This window comes from Panthera uncia (assembly GCF_023721935.1).
Source record: "Panthera uncia isolate 11264 chromosome A3 unlocalized genomic scaffold, Puncia_PCG_1.0 HiC_scaffold_11, whole genome shotgun sequence".
NCBI classification, from domain to species: Eukaryota; Metazoa; Chordata; class Mammalia; order Carnivora; family Felidae; genus Panthera; species Panthera uncia.
In genome coordinates, this window is record NW_026057578.1 from 64605226 (window position 1) to 64613627 (window position 8402).

At 41.6% G+C, this 8402-nt stretch overlaps 1 pseudogene; it reads right to left on the bottom strand.

Moving 5' to 3' along the window:
- Positions 1-3664: 3664 nt before the first annotated feature.
- On the bottom strand, positions 3665-4985 carry LOC125936236 (guanine nucleotide-binding protein G(I)/G(S)/G(O) subunit gamma-10-like; annotated as a pseudogene).
- Positions 4986-8402: the final 3417 nt, after the last annotated feature.

Here is an 8402-nt window from a genome sequence, read left to right on the forward strand (position 1 = left end):
AGCATTTATTGAGCAAATTCCTTGTATTCTGAGCCACAGCTTCCTCACTGACCGAGCAGGGCCAGGATGCTACCCAACCGGGGTGTGAGGAGACCATCTGGTTCAATGGTGTGATGCTCAGTGGGTGCCCAATGAACACAGGCCACTAAGGAAAAAATTTTTTGAGGGAGAGAAAAGAGGAAAAAGAAAGGGAGAAAGGATGCTTTTGGAGTATGTCAGGGCCTGAGTGGGACAGGGTGGTGGGTGGAGGCTGGGAAGGGAGGGAGCCATTTACCAGCACAGTCAACAAACAAGGATTGAGAATATAAAGCAAGGCATTGTGCTAAGTGCTGAGGAAGTAAAAAGGAATTTTTATTTATAAGTTATACCCCCTCTACTTCCAAAGAGAATTTGAAGGTGACTCACAATGAAAACCACACATGCAGCAAGATCACTAAAATAGAAAGTAAAATCCATGGAAAAGAAACCAAAAAGAAAAGAAACCAATGTTATCACCATGTGCCATGTTCTTCAGTGCATTCTGTCATTTAATCCGACAACCCCATTTTACAGATGAGAAAAACAAGAACAAAGAGGTGTGCCAGGGCAAGTGCAGAAACAACAGGCATGGCGCTTGGGGCCCATGATACTTTCAGGAGCCCATGAAAATGTCTTAAAATTTCTTATAAAATCAGAAGAAGAAGGAGAAAGAGAAGAAGGAGGAGGGGGAGAGGGGAAGAAGAGGAAGAAGAAAGCTTAAGGTGAAGAAAATGTTTTAATATAGAAATTAATATTTCTTTATAACAATTTAGTTATAAAATACAATTTTTACTTTTTTAATGGAGGAAGGAGCCCATAAATGTTAAAGTGCCTAGGCTCCCCCAGAGGAATGCAAGCCTGTGCTACAAACTCCAGCCTGCCTAACTCCAAACCTGTGCTCTTTCCATGCCTAAGTGAGAATATTTGCTGTCTTTGAGTATAACATGCAACTCTGCTCTAAAACTAAAAAGAGACCATGAGAAGATAAATAATACTGTTTCATAAAAAAGATGTGTACTGAGGCACAGGTACTCACTTTACAATGTGATTGTAGGGGGGGAAATGTAGTTTCCTCATTTGCTTTATAAGTAATCTGTTCTTTCTTATCAGTTCCACTAGGGATCTAGCCCAGAGTTGGGGGTGAGGGAATGAAACTAAATTTTGTCTAAATTGGTAAACTTCCAATCTGACTCAGTAACTAAAGTTGTCTTTTTTAAGTAATTTGGATGACTTGGGTGAATCTCAACCTTTGGGAGTCTGCTTACTCTGCTTCCTGAACTCACTGTGGTGAATGGTTCCGACCAAGATCCTCATGGCAACCAGGAGAGGGTCCTTGAGTTCCTGTGGCATGCCCCAGATCCTCACTGGTCTCCTTCACAAGAGGCTAGACTAGCCAGCTACCTGAGCTGATGCCCACCACAGTAGGATGGGTCCCTTCTGGCTTTCTGGGGTATTATGCTAGGATATAACTAACACTCGAGGACGTGGTCCCTGCCAGTTGCCCAAGTGACCTCTTGGTCCTATTGTCACCAGATCTATCACCAGGCCTATCTTCTGCCACTCTGCTAGCTCTCTCAGCACCTACTCTGGTGCTATCTCAGGCTTCCCTACCCACCACTTCCTGCTGTACCCCCATGCTATCACGTGGGTGCTTCTCCTGGACTTGTGGTCTTCCCCCACATGCCTGGATAAGGACGCACCTGGCCCAGACACTATGTCCTTCATGCTTTTCTGGATGATTCAGAAATTCCCAACATGCCAAGTTGTGTGTGGGGAAGGTGGTAGAGGCAAGAATGGTAGTGGCAGAGAAAAACCTTGCTGCCTGTCTACCTATTCCCTCTCTATCCTTTTCTCCTTCTCACAGTCTATCAGAATGGAAGGAACAGGTGTTCCCCTCTCCATTTTCTCAGAACTAGTCAGGCAGACCTAACTCTTGCTGTGTTAAATGAGAGTTAAAGGAATTTAGAAAGCCTTTTCTCTTAACGATGACTACATCCCATCCAAGAATCTTGCTACAGATGCAGACAAAAATCTAATCTGGACAAATTGATTAAAGTTTGTTGTTGAACTGCACAGTTGAACTGCACAGGTCCTGAGGACTTTTTACAGTACAGTACTGTAAATGTATTTTCTTTTATGCTTTTCTTAATAATATTTGCTTTTCTTTAGCTTACTTTATTGCAAGAATACAGTACATATTACATTTAACATACAAAATATGTATTAGTTGACTGTTTATGTTATCAGTATGACTTAAATCAATGGTAGGCTATTAGTAGTTAAGTTTGGGGTAGTCAAAAGTTGTTTGTGAATTTTTGACTGCATGGGGAGTTGGCACCCCTTACCTGTATATTGTTCAAAGGTCAACTATATTCTATGCCTCCTTTCTATACAAGAAAGATTGAACAACCTGGTGAACACTAGTCTTCAATGCTTATTTTACAAGCCTTCTTCCAATAGCTGTTTGTTTTATCACCTTCATAAAAGTAGACTAGAATATTAGGCACTTCTGATGAAAGAGGGCTAATCAGGTGAGTCCAGTTATGCTATACCTGGTGTTCTTACCACTGGATGTAGCTTAGACACCCCAGAGAAGATAGCACAATGTAGCATGACTGGTCTTTCAGGCAGGGTTTAGACTGGGGAGCAAAGTCACTCTCCTCCTCTCCCTCCTTGAAGGACATCAGGGAGAGTTTTATTTTTTATTTTTTTATTTTATTTTATTTTTTAATATATGAAATTTACTGTCAAATTGGTTTCCATACAACACCCAGTGCTCATCCCAAAAGGTGCCCTCCTCAATACCCATCAGGGAGAGTTTTAAAAAAGGAAGATGGGCACAACCATCATAGTTTTTTTGAATATTAGTCATGATTCAAAATGTGAACCAGAAATAGTTTGAGAGTTTGGGGCGGAACTGACTTTTGGGAGGAAATGACTCAACAAGTGTGAAAAGTTGGAGAATATGAGATCAAATTCTAGGATCTTCTACACTCAGGCTGGACATATGCAACTATTAAAGGTCTGGATACAAATTATGACTTTTACTCTGGACCAAGAGAAAGACTCCAGAAGTCTTAGTAGCTGTCTTATCCAGAAAGAATATGATCATAGGGAGAATCAAGATCTTCACATTGGAAGGCACTCAAGAGTTCATCCTGTCCAACCACTGCCTTTGAGATAGAAAATAAGACAAAGACAAGGATAGTCACTATCACTACTTCTATCAACATTGTGCTGGAAGTCCTTCCCATTTAAATAAAGAGAAAAAAAAAAACAATGTAAGGCTAAGATTGAGAAATAGAGAAACAAAACTTTAAATGTATACAAATAATATTATGTGAATAAAAATCCAAGAGTCTACTAATATTATTAGACCTAGTAAGAAAGTTTTGCAGGATTGCTGGGTATAAAATTAACATACCAACAATGAGTTTTTTTCAATACATGAACAACTAATGTGAGAAAATGAACTTTTTAAAAAGCGATCATATACATTTGCAACAAAAATGAGGGATTTATGAATGAGTCTAACAAAATTTATGTTATACTTTTTTCTTAGAAAATGATTAATTAAGCAGAATTTTATTTCCAAGCTCATTAAAGATTACTACAAACACAAAGTATCTTTTAAAGGTGTCCCAAATTGGGGCACCTGGATGGCTCAGTCAGTTGAGCGTCTGACTTCGTCTCACGTCATGATCTCGTGGTTGGCGGTGGGTTCAAGCCCTGTGTTGGGCTCTGTGCTGACAGGTCAGAGCTTGGAGCCTGTTTCAGATTCTGTGCCTCCCTCTCTCTCTTCCCCTCCCCGAGTCATGCTCTTTCTCTCTCTCTGTCTCTCTGTCTCCCTCTCTCTCAAAAATAAAAATGTTAAAAAAATTTTTTTAAATGTCCCAAATTAAATCAAAGCACATCATCAAAGTAAAACACTTGTGACATTAAGAATTTAGGTTGTAGTGTTTTCCATTATTTTGTTTTTAATCATTTGCAATGTTCAGAAGATCACATGTAAACATTTTTTAAGACATGAAATGATGTACCTTTTTTTAAGATACAACCACGACTATAAAGTAGAGGAACTTAAGATAAAGACCGAATCTTTACAAATATGTTTGCTAAGAAACAGCTCCCATGTTTAGTGTTACAAATAAAATAATCTTCTCATTTAGAAAAATCAAGACATCATTTGATCAATAAAACTTATTCTTCTCCCAGTTTTATACTTGCTTGTCCTCATTTAGAAACTGTTAAATTCATGAGAAAATAACAAGTTTTGTTATGGTATAAAAATCTTAGGAACAACAAATTAACAAAATACAAATTTTTTAACAAAAATGTTTTCCTTCCCAAACTGTAAACATCTAGTCAATAAAACAAACATGATATTCCAGATATAGAAACACTAGTAATTTGCTCATGAAAAAAGTATATTTGGTGGTAACATTTTTGTTTGTCTTAAATATAGAAGCACTTTACCAAAAGAATCAGGCCATTATTATCTAAAGTCCATTCTTTCACTCAGTTCTCTTATCCGAGTAGAAACTCATCAATTTCTGTAGAATTTTGGCTATAGGACCAAGCCACAGGACAGGCCTGAAATATCTAAGAGTCATTTGGCTGGAAAAAAGTGTTTTCTTGAGACTTAGAAGCAGTCATCCATCACTTTATGCTTAAAAGCATTCCTCAGGAAACTTCTTCCCAGCCTTTAGAATAAAGCACAGGATCTGGGCTCCCAGAAAGTGTTGCTTTCAGCTGGAACACCTACCAGCAGGGCATCCTTGCAGGCATTTTATGTGCAGTACTGTTGAAGCTCTGCAGGTGCCTGTGAGACCTTGATACTCTCCACACTGGCATCCAGCTTGAGCTGCTCCATGAGGCATTGCAGGACATTCACGCTGGCCCCAAAAGACATGGCAGCAACACAGGGCTCCAGTGGCCTGTATGTTAGACTTCTATAAAAAAAAAATTATTAAACTTTATTGAGGGACACTAAAGGATACTCTAAAAAATGCAGAGGTATACTATATTCGTGGATAAATAGGTCAGCATTGTAAAGATGTCATTTTCCACAAATTTATATGTGGATTCAAAGCATTCCAATCAAAATCCCAACACATTATTGCATGTAGGATTTGGTAAACTTATTGTAAAACTCATATGAGAGTGAAATAAGAAAAACAAAGTGAAGGAATTGTCCTATCAGGGATTATTACTTACCATAAGGTCATAGTAATTACGACAATGTGTCATTGGCACAGGCATAGAGAAATAGATCACTGAAACAGAATAGAGAGCTCATGAACAGATCAACATATATAGGGATACTTGATATAACATAGAGGTAGGGTTACAGAGCAGTGAGAAAGAAAAACAGACTTTAAAAAAATGCTGGAGCAAAAGAGTGATAGGAAAATGTGTTATAAAGGAGGAGAAAGTACCTTGTGGTGTCTTTACAGATCACTCCAACATGGCCATGGACATTGCACTTGGAGAGGCAGATGAAATGAAAGGCTTTGGGGCACCTGGGTGGCTCAGTTGCTTAAGCATCCAATTGTGGCTCAGGTTATGCTCTCATGATTTATGAGTTCGAGCACAGCATCAGGCTGTCAGCATAGAGCCTGCTTTGGATCCTCTGTGCCCCCAACCCCCCCTGTCCCCAGCCACCATCTCTCCCCGACTCACACTCTCTCTCAAAAATAAATAAACATTTAAAAAATTATGCCTTATTATACTCACATTCTAGGATAGGGAAGCACGGCAGGTTACACAAAGTCAATTATACCTCAATTAAAAAAAAAGAATGCATACAGTAAGTACTTACTTGCCAAACCTAAAGGTAAATTAACCATTAGCTTAAACTGTATAAAATTGCTGTTATCCAACCATTTAGTCTCCTACAGTTCACTCTAAGATTTTTAGGGTACATACACAGAGGATAAAACCATATAGAAAGGTAATGATGACCAGAAAAGTCAGGATAGTGTTACCTCTGGGGAGAAGAGGAGGAGATTTGATTGGGAGAGGTGTGGAGTTGGGGCACTTCACAGGTACTGGAGATGTTCTAGTCTATTTCTTGATCTCATGGGTGGTTACAAAGATATTTGCTTTATAGGTCTTATGCATTTATTTGTTTTAATGTTTTATTTTATTTTTGAGAGCGAGAGAAAGACCGAGCACAAGCAGGGGAGGGGCAAAGAGAGAGGGAGACACAGAATCCAAAGCAGGATCCAGGCTCTAAGCTGTCAGCACAGAGCCCAATATGAGGCTTGAACCCATGAATCGCAAGATCATGATCTGAGCCAAAGTCGGACACTTAACCGACTGAGCCATCCGGGCGCCCCAGTTTTATGCATTTAAAAAACAATATTTTCTTTAAAAAAGTAGATGCCAGCTCTGAATCAGGACACACTAGCCAGACAGGTCATCTGTCCACAGGTGGGTGGCAGAGAGCAGGGCACCTCTGTTCTGGAAGTCAGGGTCCACATTACAGATTATGTGTAACAGTTGCCTGGCACAGTTGATTTGTCTTGTTTTGTTTTTACCAGATAACAATTGGAAACATTCTTATTATTCCACTTATAATATATATAATAATAAATTATTTATGTGTGTTTACCCAACAGAAAGTGTACCCCTTGAGGGCAAGGCCTGTTTTTGTGGTTGACCCAGTAAAGCCAACTGCCTGGCGTACTGTAGATACTCAATTAAAAGTCCCTTGAGAGGTGGCTGGGAGGCTCAGTTGGTTAAGCGTCCGACTTCGGCTCAAGTCATGATGTCATGGTTCATGAGTTCGAGCCCTGCATTGGCTCTGTGCTGACAGAGCTTGGGATTCTCTCTCTGTCCTTCTCTCTCTGTTCCTCCCTGACTCATGCTTTCTCTCTCTTTCTCTCTCAAAATAAATAAACTTTAAATAAATAAATAAATAAATAATAAAAGTCCCTTGAAAGGGCAGACTCTACATGGATGGATGGATGGATAGATGGACAGACAGGGCTCTTAATGGTTGCAGGTCTTTCAGTGGATTTTATTTTCAGAACTAGTAAAGAGATGTTTAAAGCCAAACATGGTGAATGGAGTGGGTTTATACGTGTACATGTGCTAGTATGGTAAAAACAGAGGCGAAAGCATATTTAGTGATCTAGTGAGTGGGACAGTGCGTGCTGTATTTTGAGTACTCGGTTCTGTGCCCGTCTAATTGTGCTGCTAGGACTCGCTTCTGGGACTTGCCAGCCACACAGGGCCCGCTACATCCTTGCGCAGATCCAGGGCAATTGCTAACTTTGTGTTTTAGGTAAATAGGGCTGCCAGAGTGGGGCAATGAGGAGGCTCGGAAGTGGCTTCTGCTGGGGAAGCCATGGAGCAGTGGGCACAGCAAAGCCCCAGGAGAGGGATGGTGGGAAAGTCGCCCTGCACGGGGCTGGACCCTCAGCATGCCTGCCCCGCCCCTCAATCTTGGAGGATTGGTGGCACTCAGATGACACGGTCTGGGAAACATTTTCCTTCCTCACTCTCTTTCCTTCCTTTTTCCTTCCTTCTTGCCTGCTTTCCTCTCTCCTTCCCTTCTCTCTTTTCTCTCTTCCTCTTTCCCTTCTTTGCTTCCCTCTTTGGCCCCTCCGTCTCTCTCTGGCTCTCCTTCTCCTGCCCAACCCCTGCGCTGGGCAATCTTTCCAGGCCTCTATTTCTATCTCCCTCTGTCAATCAGATGAACTCAGTGGTGAAGAAACCCAAATACATTAGCTATTCTCCCCTATCCTCCCCAAGAGACCAGCTCAGACTGCAGTTCTTAGGCGGCTGAATTCTCTCGGGGTCCTTTGCCCTGCATACTCTCCACCCCACTGCCCTGCAGGCCACAGACCCCTCTGGGTGGCCTGGAATCTGCCCCACCAGGCAACCACGAAGCCCCCTTGGGCTGGCCCAGGACCCCTTCCCAAAGCCGCATTTAGAGAAGGGGCCACCTCTTACTCCTAAATGTATCCATCCTTAGCGCCAAGAGCAAATGCCCCCCTTTCTGGACCCCATAATAGAAACACAGATCTTGGCTGCCCTTCTTTTCACCCCAAAGAAGGGCTGCTTTTGCAATAAGGGCATTAGAAGATTATCGTCTGCCAGGAATGCATAGACGTTTTTTTCTCCAGTCCCTGCCCTGGGCTGATCTGGTCTGATTGACAGGAAAGGTAGACAGGACAGGGCAAGGGGAGAAGGAGAGCAGGAAGGGGGCTGGAGAGGTGGAGTCTGGAGGGTAGAGAGAAGCAGAGGCAGAAGAAGAGATCAAGTTCCAGAATTTTAGAACTGGAGGAAGAGACAGAAGACCATCTAGCAGCAGGCCACCCCAACACACGCACACCACCCATTTTTCAGAGGAGGAAACCGAGACTTCAGAGTCT